Here is an 18,174-nt window from a genome sequence, read left to right on the forward strand (position 1 = left end):
TCCACTGACATTTAGTTTTTATACCCTAGAATTTCATTAACTTGTTATTGAATGCTTGTATATAATTTCCAGATCATAAAGTGAATAAAATTAATAAGATTCCCAGAGGAAATCATATAAAATGTGTACTTTCTCTGAGAAATTTGGATAATGTATTTAATGCTTACCTGAACCTACATTATGAACAGAAGGGACCTCTCAAAACAGGATGATAGAAATCAACATATGACTTATTTTTAAATCCAAGTAACACAGGAATTCAAGTAACAAGCAGCATACTAAACAATAAATATACCAAAATCAAAATGCTAAAATTTCATCTATGCCAAAATATTTAAGTATTTTTGTACTATTAATTTTTTACCTAAGCTAAGCATGTTCACTAATCCTCATTAAAGAAGGATGTACATGAGAGCTAAAATTTGTCACTTCAGAGCACTGGAAGAAGACTTCAACTTTCAAGATTGAAATTTCAAATAATTCAATAGAGACTAAATTGTTTTTATGGCTAACGATTTGTTGTTCTTCTACAAGGAAGAACTGCTCTGTTTGTTCCCATTCCAGGTGGGATCAGAATGGTGAACACACAGTACTATCGCCAAGAGGCATTCAGATACACCAGTGATGTGTATGGTACAAATACTTGGACATATAAAAAAAATTAACAGACACAAAGTGCACATCCACAGTACCTCACTCACTACAGGGATGTAACAACTGTGAATCAAATATAATTAGGAAGAAGATATTAAGGGTCTATAAACCAACTAAAGTTTAATCTTCATTACAAAGTAATTTAATCACTGTACAGAACATTCTTTCTGAAGGAGTTATCTGATGAAGATAAGATCTAATTAATAGTGCTAGGCAGTGTATGTATGCTGGACCATGTGGGTATTTCACTAATAGCCTGTGCATTGTTTTTCTTCCCCAAAGATCCAAGTTGCTAATTTTGGCCCAAATCATCTTTAGTTTTTTTTTTTTTTTTTTTTTTTCACATTACATTTGATACATACAATTAAGGAAGTTTTGGCATATTACATGAGATCTAATATTCAGAATGGGATTAAAGGGATCTGTAATACAGCATCAAATGTTTCTAGAGAGCAGAGATTTAAACATATTTAGACTTTTCCATGTGGGATTCACAGTGCATTTTCAGATTGTAACTTCTGCAGAGCTGCACCTTGACTTCTGATTTCTCCTTTAATGGGCCAAATACATTCTGGCACTACATAAGGAATAATAAAAAAGCTATAGATCTGAATTATCTAGTACATTTAACAATATTTCTGGTCTCATATGACAAAAAGATTAATTCACTGATAATCATACTAATGTAAAATGTTTGTACTAAAAGACCTCATGCTCCACTGTATTTCACACTTACAAGTGAGTAGTGTAAATTCCTTTCCTTTATGGAAAAGCTAAATTCAAGCTGCAAGAAATTCATCCAGGTGCAGAAGACCCTGTGACTGGGTGTATCAATCCCTCATTGGCAACACAGGGATTAACAAACTGTTGTGGGCCCAAGAGGCCACGCCCCCTTTCTCTTGCTGGACATGCTCCTGGTGGACAGTGCATATACAAAGGAAGCAGTTCAGTTCAGTCTGGACTGGCTGAGGAGGAGACTGGACATGCCACCTGCAGGCGCCTACAGAGGAGCTGCCGAGAAACTCCAGACTGCCAAGGCAGAGTATCCTGACTACGCTGCAGAGAACCAATTGACTGCAGGGATTGAAGGGGACGCCAGGTCACTGCCAGCAGAGGAGATTGTTGTGTATTTGGAAGTCGTGGTAATAGAACCTTGTTGTTACTATGGCAACTGAGTTAGATTATAAGGGAATAGCCCAGCCAGGTTTTGGCTGGTTTGGTTAGTTCAGTGTGTGGCAATAAACGGCTGCTTTTAAGTTTACAGCTCTCTGTCTCAAGTGATTTCTTCCTAAAACTGCTAACCCAAGCAGGGCTGGCTCCAGCTTTTTTGCCGCCCCAAGCAGCGAAGGGGGGGGGGGGAAACAAAGGGGGGGAAAAAAACAAAAAAACCGCGATCGGCGGTTGCTCTCCCGCACCGCTTCATTCTTCGGCAGCAATTCGGTGGCTGGTCCTTCCCTCCGAGAGGGACTGAGGGACCCGCCACCGAAGACCCAGACATGCCACCCCCTTCTATTGGGCTGCCCCAAGCACCAGCTTGCTGCACTGGTGCCTGTAGCCGGCCCTGGCCCCAAGGATATGACAAAGTGGTGACGAGGATGGGATTCCTATGCTGCCCCAGCAACAGAAGGAAGTAGAAGTACAAAAAAAAAAAAAAAAAAAAAAAAAACCTTTTTGCTGTTGGAAGGGGATGAGAACTGGCTTGTTTGCACTGATTGTGCAAACTGAAACTAAAACCATGGCTATACTTACAGGGCCACTGGAACCTTTTGAGGAGACTATAGTGCAATGGCACGTATATACTAAGCATTTTGAGCTTTTTGTTATTGCAAATGACATTACAGAAGAGAAGAAGGTGCCAATATTCTTAAGTGTTGTAGGGGCTAAGACCTACTCCCTGCTACGCAGCTGATTGCACCCTGTTAAGCCTGAGACCAAATTTTACAATGACATTTTGGAAATCCTGGGGATCCATTTTTCTCCAAAACCACTGGTAAATGCTGAAAGATATAGGTTCCACAAGAGAGACCAAAAAGAAGATGAAACCGTTGTACAATTTGTAGCAACTTTGAAAAGGCTTGCGGAACACTCTGAATTTAATGAGATATTAAATGACACAAGAACCTACCCACAAAACTGTGTGGAGTCAGGAATGTTACCGCTGTGGGAAGCTGGGTCACCATGCATCAGAATGCTGGTGTAAGGATCTGGTGTGTCGACACTGTGGCAAAAAGGGACACATCGAGTGTTCCTGTAAGCAAAAGAAAAAGAGGCCTGTGGTTTGGCCGACGAAAAAGGGAAACCTGCATACCCTAGAGCAGACCCAGGATGACCAAGGAGACACCTCATCGCATGAAGAAGTGCCACTGCACGTTTTGTCTTTGGCAGTGGGCTCACATGAATACTGGGTAACCCCATTGTTGGACGGCAAACCTATATGCATGGAATTGGACACCGGTGTAGCCGTCTCACTGGTCTCCGAGACTGTGTATAAAGAAAAGCTACAGCATCTTCCACTTAAGGCAACAAAAACTGTTCTGAAGACTTATACAGGAGAAGCTGTGCCCATGTTGGCACTATTGATGTTAAGGTAGAGCTCAGTGGACAGGCTGCTAAATTGCCACTGTTTGTGGTGAAAGGTAATTACCCAGCCTTAATCGGTAGGTCTTGGCTTAGGAAGATTCAGCTGAACTGGGCAGAAGTACACCGAATGACTAAAGAAGAAACCGGTCTGACCGCTATACTAAGGAAACATGCTGCTGTTTTTGGAGAGGATCTGGGAAGTATGAAGGGAATCACTGTGACATTGAACATTAAACCTGACAGTCAGCCAAAATATCTGAAAGCCAGAACTGTGCCATATGCCATCATGCCGAAAGTTGAAGCGTACCTGGAGCGCCACAAATGGAGTCCTAATACCAGTTACCCATAGCCCATGGGCAACTCCCATCATTCCAATAGTGAAGAAAGATGGCTCCCTCTGAATTTGTGGTGATTTTAAAGTCCCTGTCAACCTGGTGTTGTGTGCAGAGCAATACCCACTTCCCCACATTGATGACCTCTCTGCGGGCCTGGCTGGGGGACAAAAGTTCAGTAAGATTGATCTGAGTCAAGTGTATTTACAGTGTGAATTCTTCCAGCCCTCTGTTGAATATTTGGGACACATCATTGATGCTACAGGTCTTTGTAAGGCCCCTGCAAAAGTTAAGGTTATTGTGGAGGTTCCCCCTCCTCGAAATGTTGGCTAGCTTCGCTTGTTTCTAGGACTATTGAACTATTATGGAAAGTTCATCTCACAGTTAGCCACACTGCTAAAACCACTTCACGAACTCCTTGGGCAGAACAAGACCTGGAAGTGGACTGAAGTCTGTGATGTTGCATTTAACAAAGCTAAGGGTGCATTGCTAAATTCTGAAGTTCTGACACACTTTGATCCATCCTTACCCCTACAGTTGGCCTGCAATACCTCCCCTTATGGAGTGGGAGTGGTTGTGTCACACATTATGCCTTCGGGAGAAGAGAGACCTATTGCTTTTGCTTCACGCACTCTAAGCAAAGCAGAAACTAACTATGCCCAAATTGAATGTGAGGCATTGGGAATAGTTTTCGGAATTCGGAAGTTTCATTAGTACCTGTTCAGATGGAAGTTTACTCTTCTCACCAACCATCTACCTCTGACTTCAATTTTGGACCCCACACAGGCATTCCCCCATTAGCTGCTAGTCGTATGCAACGTTGGGCATTGTTGCTTTCAGCGCACGCATATAAAACCAAATATCAGAAATCCACTCTGCACGGCAATGTGGATGGTCTCTTAAGGTTGCCTTTGCCAGTCAAACATCAAGATATTGCCCAGAAGGAAATCTTTTACGTTGAAGAGGTAGAGAATACACCCATCACCGCTACTCAGGTAAAGAAGGCAACTCGTGTTGACCCAGTATTGTCCCAAGTTATGGACCTGGTGATGCATGGAACTTCTCTACTAATCTGTCTGGTCTCACCCGACCTGGTTACCTACATGTCCAGGAGGATGGAGTTATCGATCCAATCTGGTTGTTTGTTGTGGGGGAGACGTGTCATTATCCCACCACCGAGATCACAGATGTTAGAACAGCTACATTCCGGTCACTGTGGAATAGTGTGCATGAAGGAAATTGCACAACGCTATTTTTGGTGGCCTGGATTGGACAGTGCTATTGAAGAGAAGGCAAGAGCTTGTATGTCATGTCAGGGTGTAAGGAATACACCCCAGTGGACACCCCTACAACCATGGGACTGGCCTGAAAACCCATGGCAACATATTCACGTTGACTTTGCTGGCCCCCTTGAAGAAAGCATGTTCTTGGTGGGGTAGATGCCCATTCTAAATGGCCAGAAGTCTCTACAGTGCAGTCCACTACTGCAGAGAATACTATCCAACAACTATGGGGACTCTTTAGTCGTTTCAGTCTGCTGGAACAACTTGTGAGTGACAACAGACTGCAGTTCGTCTCCCAGGAGTTTCAAAATTTTACGAAGGCAAATGGGATACACCACATCACTTCATCACGATATCATCCATCCACCAATGGATTAGCTGAAAGATTTGTGCAGACAATGAAACAAGCTTTGAAATCAGCAAGGGGACAATTATCCATTCAAAAGCGTCTGGACACCTTCTTACTATCCTACAGAAACACACCTCATGCTACGACCAAGGCATCCCCGGCCTTTCTAATGATGGGACAACAGCTGTGCACTTGCTTTGATCTGCTGAAACCTCTGAACCCCGACAAATTGTGCAACATCAGCAGCAAGATCAAGTCATCAGGCGTGCACCCAGAGCAAAAGACCAAACCTTTAGCCCGGGACAGCCAGTTTTGGCTTGGAATTATACTTCTGGAGCTAAATGGGTCCCTGCCACTGTCATCGCTCAAACCGGACCTGTTTCCTACACAGTCCCCACTGCAGAGAGTCTCACCTGGCAGCGACATGTAGATCAGCTGTTGCCAGGTCATACCAGTCCTCAGGACACATCTTCAGTTGAGTTGCCTGACTTCACCGCTTCCGGCGAGACCCCGAATCAAGAATCACCTGTTCCTGATTGTCCCCCTCCATTACTGCCGGCGGCTGAGATACCCCCCCTGCCCGGAATGAGTTGATACCAAATCCCCACCCATTCACGCTACGAACCCTGAGCCCATTGTCAGGCCTGCACCCAAGAAACTTTTGGGTGCAACAACACCAGAAATCCACCATAATCCACCTAGAGACAGAAGGCCTCCTCAATGGCTGGATCTTTAGCTAGGGCAAACCCACGGTTACGGGGCAAAATAATCCTCAGGGTTTAGCCAGGAACGGAGGAAGTCTACCCTCCTTCTCTAGTTTAGTGTTAGTTTTATTTAGGGGATGTTCTTATTAAGGGGAGAGGAATATGTTGTGTATTTGGATGTCGTGGTAATAGAACCTTGTTATTGCTATGGCAGCTTAGTTAGATTATTAGGGGATAACCCAGCCAGTTTTTGCTGGTTTGGTTAGTTTAGTGTGTGGCAATAAATGGCTGCTTTTAAGGTTTACAACTCTCTGTCTCTCAAGTGATTTCTTCCTAAAACTGCTGCCCCAATGATACGACAGAGATGCCCAAGGTGGGCCTAAGGGTAGGAAGCGACCCAGGTGATGAGTTTTGGGGACATGAAGACCTGAATCCTGCATCAGGGTAATTTTGGTTTCATAGAGTGCTGGGTCAGAACCCAGTGGAGTAGGGTGGACCCAAGTTCCCCTATCCTCCCCACACTTGCCGCTAAGCATAGCTGCCCAGAGAGAGGGCGGACCTATGGTACTCTTGCTGCTAGGCATTGCTGCCACCAGGGAGAGGACAGTGTTTTGGATTTGTGTTACTAGGCATCTTGGACTCTTACTGCTAGGTGCCACAGCTGCCACAGTGGGCAGCCCCCTCAGACTCCTGGCTGCCCCCATTGACAGATCCACACAAGGTCCTCCATGTCATCTTATGTCTTGAGGTAGGGCTGAGCAGGGGGAGCTGTGGCCAGAACGGCCACATCAGGTATATATGCGCTCCCTGAATACTGTGGATAAGGGGTCTGTGTCAGTCCTGCACAGGTGATTGCAGAAAGTTGTGTAGTTGCAACGTTATGGTCCTAACTCCCCCATAAATGGCATGGGGACTATGTGAAGTAGTAGTCCTAGAAGAGGGTATGTCCCATGACCCGACCCCTGGGCAGTGGATTGATTCCTCCACATCCAACCATTGTGTACTCCGCCTGCATAAAGCCAGATCATTCCGATTTTAAGCAAGGGAAATGAATTTCACACTTTTGGGATAAAAATAAAGTTGTCTCCTTGGTACTATTGTACTTTGATGAAAAATTGAGCTTTCATAGATGGAAGAATTTAAGAAATTGGAACTCTAATATAATTACTACCAGAAGTGATACTCTGATGGATAGAAACCAAAAAAATTTATATTCAAAGGTTTGTCATACCTGCAATACATTAAATCCTGCAGCACACTCAGTTCCCCACTTCAGCATCTTCAGGTCTCAGGTGGATTTATCAATTTGCACTGACCTCAAATAGTATTGTTTCCTGTTGGCTTGATACTCTTCACTGCATCTAAATCTAGAATTTTCCCAAATACTGCTGTTGTGCCTGAACTTTCAGGGAACTTTGCCACATATCCATGCCATGGTCTAAAAATTGTAAAACACAAGGTATTTTTTCTTGGCTGGATCAATTTACAGCAGTCTCTAATTTAGTCCATACACTGGGGTAGATTCTCAATGGAGATTTATTTCTTGCTGACAGAAGAACTGTGTTCACCTAATCAGGATATTCCTTTGTAGAAGGGGGCTCTTGGGAGCTCCCAGGAGACTCTTGTTAAAACTCTGCTACCAAACTAAAGGGAAGGTTGACATTTTCTTACTTCTGATGAAGCTCTGTCTCGCTATCTCCCCCTGTACTGTTAAATCATTCCTAACAGAGTTGACAATGCTAGAGCTCATAAAAGTATTTCTGAAAAGCAACTATTTTGCCTTTTGCATGAACCAGGTTGCACCAAATGGCAGGAACTTAAAAAAAAGACACATTCTGAGGGTGTCCCCCTTCACGACCCAATGTCACTACACAGTTTTTACTCCCACTGCCCACATCAAATTACACAAACAAATTACACTGCTATGACATCAATACACTCAAGATATTTTTCAGGTTTAAGTTACAAAGATTTCCAGCAAAATGTACCTTCCCTTCTTTTGTCATACTTATAAGAATTTTGGGGGGGGGGGGTGAGGGGGAAGGAGAATAGGTCATTTTTGTGGGACCCTAATGTTAAAATACTGGCAGAACATCACTGTTATTGCTTCAGAGATGACCATTCCAAAGACATCCTGTCAGATTCAAATGATAGACTTGGTGGAATATTGGACCCTCTCACTAAAGTCTATTTTCAACTCCAGGTGGGAATGGATATTAATGGTGGCTGATTTTACAGGCTGAAAGACTGGGGAAGAGTCTTCCAGGTTGTAATAAATGGCACCATTATTATTGTTAAAATAGGTGGATACAGCTCATGTGAGGGCAGAAGGGCAATCCCTCCCCCAATTCTTCCCAATCTCCATTGTGAGACTGTACTGGTACAATATAAGCTTCCCTTTCCCCCTCGGACCCATTTCAGTTTTCACATACTCTGACAGGGTTAGCATCCAGCCCTCTTGGCAACCCTCTCCCATCTTAGCTGCATGAGCCACAGTTCCTCATTAAGAAATGACTCGCTGGCTGTGTGCAGCAGCTATAATACATGCTGTGTGGCTGAACTCAAAATGGCAGAAAAACAGGAAAAAAAAATTCTACAACAAACTGCAATGCAAATGTAAAAACAGGAGGGTGGTTTTTCTTTCTGCATTAAATTACCTATGGGGCACTGTTAGTGTTGCAAAACCTTAAACCGAGAACGGGATCTTGCCATTCCATAAGACTCCTCACCATATACAGACACATTCTCTCTGTGTATTGGTAACTGAATGAAGACGTTTCTCTCAGTACATTGTTAAAAGAAGGACTCCCATAACTGCTACACTGTCGGGATTTTCACTTCGATTTTTTTAGGTTCCTCTGCCTTTGAATGTGTGGCTAGTAGCCACTCGATGACTGTTACTGTACATATGCTCAGAAAAATCTTTTAAAGATGCACTGAATATAGTCTCACAATTAATGGAAATATTTATAATAAAATTTACACAAATATTATCAGAATATAAAAGGGGAGCTGACAGCGACCCCAATGTTTAGGTTGATTAACAATTTCCATGATAAAAGATTCTTGTGATCTATTTTATATAAATAAAATGAAACAACTGAGAGCAAAATCAGCAGCTTAGCTGAGGAGAACTTTGAATAAAGAATGACCAAAATCAATGCCAGAAACCTTGGGGTTATTTTAAAGTGGACGTTTAAATGAGTATTGCCTATTGGAAGAAGCCCTGAGTGTTGATTACACTATCTTCCCAAAACAAATGGACCCATTACCACTGCTATTGAACTACCAAGTAAAAGCAGGACTTTCAGGAAACTTAGTCAATAGATATATCCATAACTGGGAAGGGGTCTTGTCTGTGGGTAGGTCTACACTTACCTCCGGGTCCGGCGGTAAGCAATCGATCTTCTGGGATCGATTTATCGTGTCTTGTCTAGACGCGATAAATCGATCCCGGAAGTGCTCGCCATCGACGCCGGTATTCCAGCTCGGCGAGAGGAGTACGCGGCATCGACGGGGGAGCCTGCCTGCCGCGTCTGGACCCGCGGTAAGTTCAAACTAAGGTACTTCGAATTCAGCTACGTTATTAACGTAGCTGAATTTGCGTACCTTAGTTCGAAGTGGGGGGTTAGTGTGGACCAGGCCTGTGACTGAAAACTTTGACTGCACCCAGGCTTCCTATGCGCAACAATGAAAGACTGGTGGACATGTACTGAAATTAATATTCCTCTAGAAATACAAGTTGGCATGTATTTCTGCTTTAGTTGGTACAATGAACAATATTTAATTTAGTTTGTTCAGTATTTAATCTTTATGATTTAAAGTAAAATTGTCTAAACATTTGATTGTGATGGTAAAGAGGAAATTCACAAAACACTGTTAATGATATTGTGACAGTGTAAGGCAGATGTGGGCAAACTACGGCCCGCGGGCCACATCCAGACCGCGGGACCGTTCTGCCCGGCCCCTGAGCTCCCGGCCGGGGAGCCTAGTCCTCAGCCTCTCGCCCGCTGTCTCCCCTCCCCCACAGTCATGCCGCTGCGTGGGCCGCCGCTCCCGCTGGGCAGCGTGGGAAGCGCAACTGGCTCTGGCCGGGTGTCGCAGCTGCGAGCTCCTGCTGCTGGTAAGGGGGTAGGGAGCGGGGGGTCCTGGGAGGCAGTCAGGGAGGAGGGGGTGGAGGTTCTGGGGGGGCAGTCAGGGGATGGGGAACAGGGAGGGTTGGGAGTGGGAGTCCCGGGGGGAAGGGGGCCTGTCAGGGGGCGGGGATGTGGATAGGGGTCAGGAGGGCAGTTAGGGGACAGGGAGGATGGGATCCCGGGGGGCAGTTAGGGGTGGCGGGTCCCAGGAGGGGGTGGTCAGGGGACGAGGAGCAGAGGGCAGTTGGATAGGGGGTGTGAGTCCCAGGGGGGCTGTCAGGGGGTGTGGCTAGGGGTAGGGGCAGTCAGGGGACAGGGAGCAGGGGGGTTGGATGGGGGAAGGGGTTCCAGGAGGGGGTGGTCAGGGGACAAGGAGCAGGGGGGTTGGGAGTTCTGAGGGGGGCAGTCAGGAGGCAGGAAGTGGGAGGGGGCGGATAGGGGGCAGAGGCCAGGCTGTTTGGGGAGGCACAACTTTCCCTACCCGGCCCTCCATACAGTTGCAGAACCCTGATGTGGCCTTCGGACCAAAAAGTTTGCCCACCCCTGGTGTAAGGGGACAGGGAATCATCTTGAGGGAAAAGGCATTGAAACTGGGAAGAGTTGGCACAGGCTGGGGCCTAGGAAATTTTGGACTTGCCTGAGAGGTAAAAGAATTTATGGGGAAATGGAACTAAAGACTTTGGGTACTGCTAATGATAAATTAAATACCAATATGCCCCTTTTGTAAGTATTCCTACATTCTCTCTGGTGTCCCCTTCCTTCCTCATCATTTCTGTGGTGGTCAGGTCACCCTGGCACATCAGACAATGGGCTGGTGATATTTCGAGCTGTAGGACTTGGAGATTAGCTAGAAACTCAAGTCACTTTAGTGATCATCTGTCAAACTGGCTGGTGGCTGGTGATAATCCATTGGTTCACAGCTATTATTATGAAAGGTGACACTGACCAATCATTCTTATTTATTAGTATGATTTAGCACCTTTGTGAATTTAGCTCTAAACTGGAGTTTTTGATACAAGGATTTTTTTGAATATTCATAGATGTAAACATAAATATCACTTCTTATTAAAAAGGCTTATTTTAAATCATGCTTTCCTGTTGCATGTGGCAGTTAGTATGTTAATACTGTAGTGCTTACAGAAACAGAACATTGTAGTCTTTTCAGAAGAGTAACATGAAGAAAATAATGCCTTGTAATTTAACGCTCAACCAGTTTAATGAGTTAAACATATATTTGGCTGTTTTTAATGCCTCATCAAGCATCTTTTATCTGTCAAAGTAGGGATCATAATACTGACTATCACTTACATTTCTAAATCACTGTGATTTGTCGCAATCAATGTATCTGGGGTTTGTTTGTTTTTTAATGCTGTAACTTAATTAGGAGTTGTTGTTCTTCCTGGGGCTTTATTTGTGCCTCAGGAGTGTACTGCACATCCTTTTGTTTCTAGAAAGAGTGGTTACTAAACTGTAATCATTGATAAAGCAATGAGATTCCCTTGAGTTACTTGTCTGACAATTTCTTTAACAGAGCTAATATAGATAGATAGATAGATGGCTTTTAATAATGGCACCAATGGCCCAGTCCTGCATGGTGTTGAAAGCAACCTGCAAACTGCTGAGCACCCTCACAATGACTTCAATAGGAGTTGAGAGCCCTCAGTCTGCTAGTAAGGGGCACTCTGCACTATGTAAGATCATTCCTATAAACAGGGTTGTCTTCTGTCTTAACTCATGTAATAAAATGGAATTCAGTGCAACTATCGCAGAGGAGGTTTTACCAATTCAGAAAATGAAATACCCCAACGACATTATTTCATCAGGTAACTGCAACTATTTCTTTATTACATCTGAATTATTATCCAGAATTTATTATTATTGAAATTCTAATAATATGCTTTGCATTATTGAAGAGACAAAATAAACACACTCCCTGCCCCAAGGATCTTAGTCTAAAGCAAAACAGAATAGACAGGGTATGCTGGAATGACTGGGAATCTTTATTTTACTAATAATATTATTGTTTATTCACGACTTGTGGGCATCATGAAAGAAATGAACTTTAAGGAAGGATAAGAATTAAAACAGGGTGGTAGCTTGACAGGCCAGAATAGGGAGAGCTTTTAGGTATAGGGGTAGCCTCAAGGAAAAGGCATAGACAGCTCCAAGACAAACAGATGAATGGGCCAAATATTAAGAAAAATTATCTGTGCTTACCTCAATTTCCTTTCCTTGATTAATAAGGTCTACATGTCCATTAAAAGGGATACTTCAGGCTGCTTGCAGTTTGGGGGCAGAATCAGACCTGTCAATCACTGAGCAACAGGAAAATACCCCACCTCCTTAAATTCCCTCCCATTAGAATAGAATTATCTTGGTAAATGAATCTATTTTCCTAAATTACAGGATGTGTTAATGATACTTTGAAGAAAAAGCACAATTTCTTCTGCTGCAAAGCATGGGACACTTCCCCTAATGAAGCAAATACCTCAATATTTGTATCTATTTCCATCTCTATTCTGGATTATCTGTTTGTCTGAAGAGAGAGATGTGTGGACCTTAGTACTAATCAAAAAAAGGAAATTTTTAGGTTCAATACTAGGTTAATCAGGTCTGAGAGCCATAGTCTCTTCAGCCAGAAAGGCATAAACAGTATCACTGCTGCTCTCATCTTTCTATCCTTTGCATAGTCCTGGGGAGCAGTGGAAAAAATGGGAAGGCATGCAACAAAGACCTTGCCCAGCTTTGCAAGAGACCATCCATCACTTTGCATTCCAGATCCTGAAACATGGAGAGGCCACAGGACACTTTACTGCTGTTTCCAGATGCAAAGAGGTCAATCACCAGCCCACCAAATTGACTTACAATGGCTGAGGAAATTTCTAAGTGCAGGCTCCACTCTATTTACTTCAACTTCTGCTATTTTAGTTTTGATGTTCATCTGCCCCTGTTGGCAGTGCACATAGAGATAGTCTTCTTTCTAGTTAGACCACTTTCCTTTTTTTCCCTCTCTGGGGTTGGGTTGATTGTGCTCTTCCTAGTTTATTTCTGAAACCTGGATCAGACATATTTGACTCATGACTTCAACAAGTTTGTCCATGGAAGTAACCATGCTGCAGGATCTCAATAAATCCTAGTATTCCAGCCAGTGGATACTGGGCTAACAGTACCCAATGGAAATCACTGGACACAGTAGTGACACTGCCAGTGCCAGAGAGTACAGTAAGGGGGTCTTTGGACACCGCTCTCTCCGACTCTTGCCACCTCTGTAATAGCCTCCCAGGAGTCTCTACTCATATCTGAGGTGAGGCCTCCAGGGGAATAAAAGACCCATGTGGATCCAAGAAGCCTGAGCCCCAGGAATGGAAGAGAGACAGAGTATGTCTGCACTGCATTCAGAGGTATGACTCTGCAGCACATTACAGATATACCCAAGCTAGCTTTGATCTAGCATGCATGAATAACAATAGCAGTGAAGCCATGGCAGCATAGGCTAGCTGCTTGAGTACATAGCCAAGGTGGCAGGAGGGGTTGCACAGCCTGTGCTGCCCCAACTGCACTGCTATTGTTCAAGCTTGATAGATCAAAGATAGCTTAAATATGTCTATGTGTACTGCAGTTACACCTCTGACTGAGGTGTTAAGACATACCTTGAGACTGGCTGTTGCCAGAGATGCAGCAGGAGAAAGGGAAACCTTCAGACCCACTCCAGCCTTATTACTTCTCCTACCACCTGATGTTGTCAGACTTCCCCCCACTTGTGCTGAGGAAGGGCTTTTGAGGGAGAGGTGCACAGTGACACTCTAATGGAAAATGGGGGTGGAGCAGGGAAGGCAGGCAAAGAGAAATTTAGTTCATTTAACTGGGAGCAGAGGGAGAAATGGTAACTGGAAAAAACAATAAATAAAACAGAACAAGTCAAAATGAAAATAAAGTTGAACTTAGTTTCTGAAATAATGGGGTGAGGAGGCAGATAAGAAATTGGTTTCAATGGGTTGTTAGGGAGAAAAGAGATTAAAGTAAACAAAATGATTTTTCAGTTGGTATTTATATTGCTGAAAGAAGACATTCACATGAGAGAGCTAAATAACCATGTGATCTTAATTATATTCACATCTTTCTGTCCCCATGTCTTTCCCTCTGATAGTTGCATCACCTATTGCATTATATCTAATTAGACTGCAAGCACTTGGGACAAGGACTGCCTTCCTACGTATTAGGACAGTGCCCTTGGGGCCCTGGTCTAGACTGGGGCCTTTAGATGCTACCAGAATACAAGGAATAATAGTATCCCAAAGCAAAAATTTGAGATTATTATCAATTTTAACCAAAAACCCAGTAAAAAATTAGGAAGTAACCAGCTGTGAAACATCTCTTCTTTTTGACAAACAAATTGTACTGACTGCATTTTCATTTAATAAAAATGGAGGGATTATGATGTATGATCCACCACTGACTTACTAACAAACTATGCCAAAAAGATGTCACTGTTTTAATCCCTTTTGGTATTGTGCAGTAAGAATTTCAGATGCAGGAGACCCATTCAAAATGCATTCACTAACACACTTAACAGTTGGAATTTCAAGACTGCCAACAAAAATATAATACATACAGTATATCAGTAACAGTCAATCTGGAGGACAAACCTCCTCTTGTCTGAAATTGTTTTATTGATTGTAAATTCCTCTTTGGGGAAATATTGCCCTGTAAAATGTGATGGTCAACCAGGGAAAGAAACAGACCTGAACAGACTTGATTCATCAATCCAAGTGCCAGTAGTTTAGCACTGGAGCAATTGCACTGCAGGCAATGTCCTCTCTGCCTAGCTAGTCACACTTACTGGGAATATAAAAATATTTCTAGGCAGGTGTGTGTTACCATACACAGAGCCAGATCAAGGCACGAGCATGTAATGCTTGTGTCAAGGACTCTGGTTCCTGGAATCAGGTGATTATATCAGATTCTCACTTTTTTTTTTAAAAATGGCTGCTAATTGTGCAGCCCTCATGACTGTAAAAATAACATTGATAATGGGACCACCCATCCAGATACATCCTTAACTGAGGTGATCCAATGTTCCTGCCCATCCTTTCGGATGCTCCCAATAGGAAGGAGGGCCCTACCGCTGCCCTGTTGGTCTGGAGTAGAGGGAGGGGGCCTGCCACCACTACTCCAAAGGTTGGACAGATCCACAGGGGACCCCATGTCCTAGTGTGTCTAGGATCCACCTGGACAGCCCTTGGATACACAAAAATCTGTTTGCAGAATCAGTCATGGGAGCTGTGAGGAATTTAAATGACATCTATACAAAAAAGCTGATCAATTTAGCGAAGTTGAGACTATGATGCTTCTCAAGAGTCATGACCATACTCCATATACTTATATTAACCAGTTTAATTTTCTCATTTTCTACTAAAAAATAAATCAGTTAGGATCCAATCCTACTCTCTCTGGTTCTCATTGATTTCAATGGCAGAACAAGCTAGCAATTAATTTCTTCATATATAATCTATTTTTAAATAACCCTATAGCCAATCACTCTGAAAAATGAAGTTTTCATTTAGAGGAGGCAATAAAATTATGTATAGTGATTACCACTGAAAAGAAGTGAAGCCACTAAAAAAATGTTTATAAGAACTCACACATCTATTTTGCATTTTCAATTAAATATTTTCCTCCCAAAATTATTATAACGTCCCAGTGATCCAATAGATGACACTGCAAGCTTTCAAAAATTCCTATGAAAGTAAGGGTTTTGCTCTGACTTTATCTAATTTAAACCTGCATAATAATTAAATAATAAAAAATATTTTTTTCTCACAGATATTTGTAGCAGGAGGGTCAGTATGATGAAGTGATGCCATATTCTGGTTTCTGGGCAAAGCCTTGCCAATTGTATTTGAATGTTGATCTCACATACGAGTACACAAGTCATATATTGTTTGACAGTAAGGGTAAAAAAAAAGGAAACGGGTTTTTTTATTGGGGAACAAAAGGTACACATTTTAGAGTCATAACAAAGCTAGTATCAAGACAGTATATAACAAAGGTGAACAAAGTGACTGTATAAGAAGCAAAAGGAGGAGTTGAAAGGATGGCTGTTCTTTTGCCTCTAGCTAGGGTGACCAGATGTCCCGATTTTATAGGGACAGTCCCGATTTTTGGGTCTTTTTCTTATATAGGCTCCTATTACCCTCCACCCCTGTCCCGATTTTTCACATTTGCTGTCTGGTCACCCTACCTCTAGCTGAATGGGAATATTTTAAGCTTTGAATCTTGACAATGTTCAACCCATATCACTCTCAATGGCATAGGTTATTAAGCCATCTTTCTTTCCCTAGACCATCTGGTAGCCATTTTAGCACTTTGTCTCAAAATAAGATCTGCCTTCATTACCACTTACTGTCATCAACAAAATGCTTTTGTTTTGCTTACTGAGCAGAACTCTAGCCTAGAACTGGTAATTCCAGAGTAGTTACTACTGGTTTCTACAGTCTGTGATTTGGCACTTTGGTGTTCAATAACTGTCCCTGTTTATGAGTAGGATCAGTATGACTTGGCCCAAAAATATAATCCCAAAGCAGGTCAACTAACAGCCACCTAATATAACAGGGGTGGCCAAACTGGCTCACGAGCCACATGCAGCTCTTTTGCCATTAAAGTGCAGATCACAGAGCCCCCTTTTCCACCTACCAGACTGGGGTGGGAAGAAGCTCAGGACCTCTGCCTTGCAGCGGGGTAGTGTGGTAGGGGCTTCTGCCCAGCAGGGAGGAGGATCTCAAGGCTTTTGCCCAGCAGGGCGCACCTGCCAGGGATCAGAGCTTCAGCAGGAGTGGCTCTCGAACTTCTGAAGATTGTCATATGTGGCTCAGAGGACCAGTAAATTTGGCCACCCCTGTAATATAATACACAATGAGCCCACTGCCTGAATATATTCCCAGCTATTACGTCTTAATGCTGATCTATAGGCTTTCTGTAAAAGAGGCTAAAGTATAAAGGCACATCTTAATGTGTTACATTTATGGGAACAGACTGAGTAGAAAAACAAGTGTACACAGACAAAAAGCTCCTATTCAAACTTACAGTTTGAGATTAAGAGTTACCTTATCCCACAAAACAGCAGAAAGCTAGCTGTAAGGCCATTATAGCAGAACTAAGGCACTCTTTAAAGTTCTTGACAAAAATAAGAATGAGGAGGATCTGCAGGTTAACAGGCTTCTTCTCAAGAAGAGTGACTCAAATACTTTACAAAGACAACTACAGCCACTAGTATTCAGGCTAAAAACTCAAAGCAAAATGACTTCCAACATGCTATTTTAAAATTACAAATCAGAATGTCGTATTTCTCTAAGTTAACTAACAGTCTCTGGCAGAAAGATAAGGAAAGGGTGAAATAGGCTAACACCATGGTTAAAGAGAGGTTTCAGAGTAGCAGCCGTGTTAGCCTGTATCCGCAAAAAGAAGAACAGGAGTACTTGTGGCACCTTAGAGACTAACAAATTTATTAGAGCATAAGCTTTCGTGGACTACAGTGGGCTGTAGTCCACGAAAGCTTATGCTCTAATAAATTTGTTAGTCTCTAAGGTGCCACAAGTACTCCTGTTCTTCTTTTTACCATGGTTAAAGCCACTGATTACTGCATTGTAAAACAGCATTGGTAGATGAAGCTCATTAAAGGTAACTATGATTGCTTCTATAGGAATCCTTGCTGCAATAGCCTTGATACTTATAGAAATTAATAATGGAAAAGATCTATTAACTCACCTCATCATGCTTCTTATAAAATTAAACAAAATAATCTCCATGGGAAACAAAAAGAACAACCCAAAAGATAGTAAACTATCCAGAAAAAGCTCAAAACATAACATTCAATTAAATTAAATACAGATGAAACAAAAACGTAACATTAACTAAAGGCATCAGAGCTGTTCTAGAGATTCTACAGTTCTTCTCTGGAACATCATATGTTGCACAAATCAAATTATGCATAATTAAGAAAATGCTGATTACTTCCCCCCAAATAGAAATGGATAAACAATCTCAAAGAAAAGAAACAAATCTGCATTACACAAATCACTCCAAAATGGCACAATCTCTGAAAATACCCTATATAAAGAATGTTGCAGCCATGCTTCC

General features: G+C 42.7%; 1 protein-coding gene across 2 annotated transcripts in view; it reads right to left on the bottom strand.

Annotated features, from left to right (window-relative positions):
- PDE11A (phosphodiesterase 11A) overlaps positions 1 to 18,174 on the bottom strand; it is a 217,662-nt gene that overhangs the window by 185,361 nt on the left and 14,127 nt on the right. The window lies entirely within an intron of this gene.

This window comes from Chrysemys picta, chromosome 11 (genome assembly GCF_011386835.1).
Source record: "Chrysemys picta bellii isolate R12L10 chromosome 11, ASM1138683v2, whole genome shotgun sequence".
NCBI lineage: Eukaryota > Metazoa > Chordata > Testudines > Emydidae > Chrysemys > Chrysemys picta.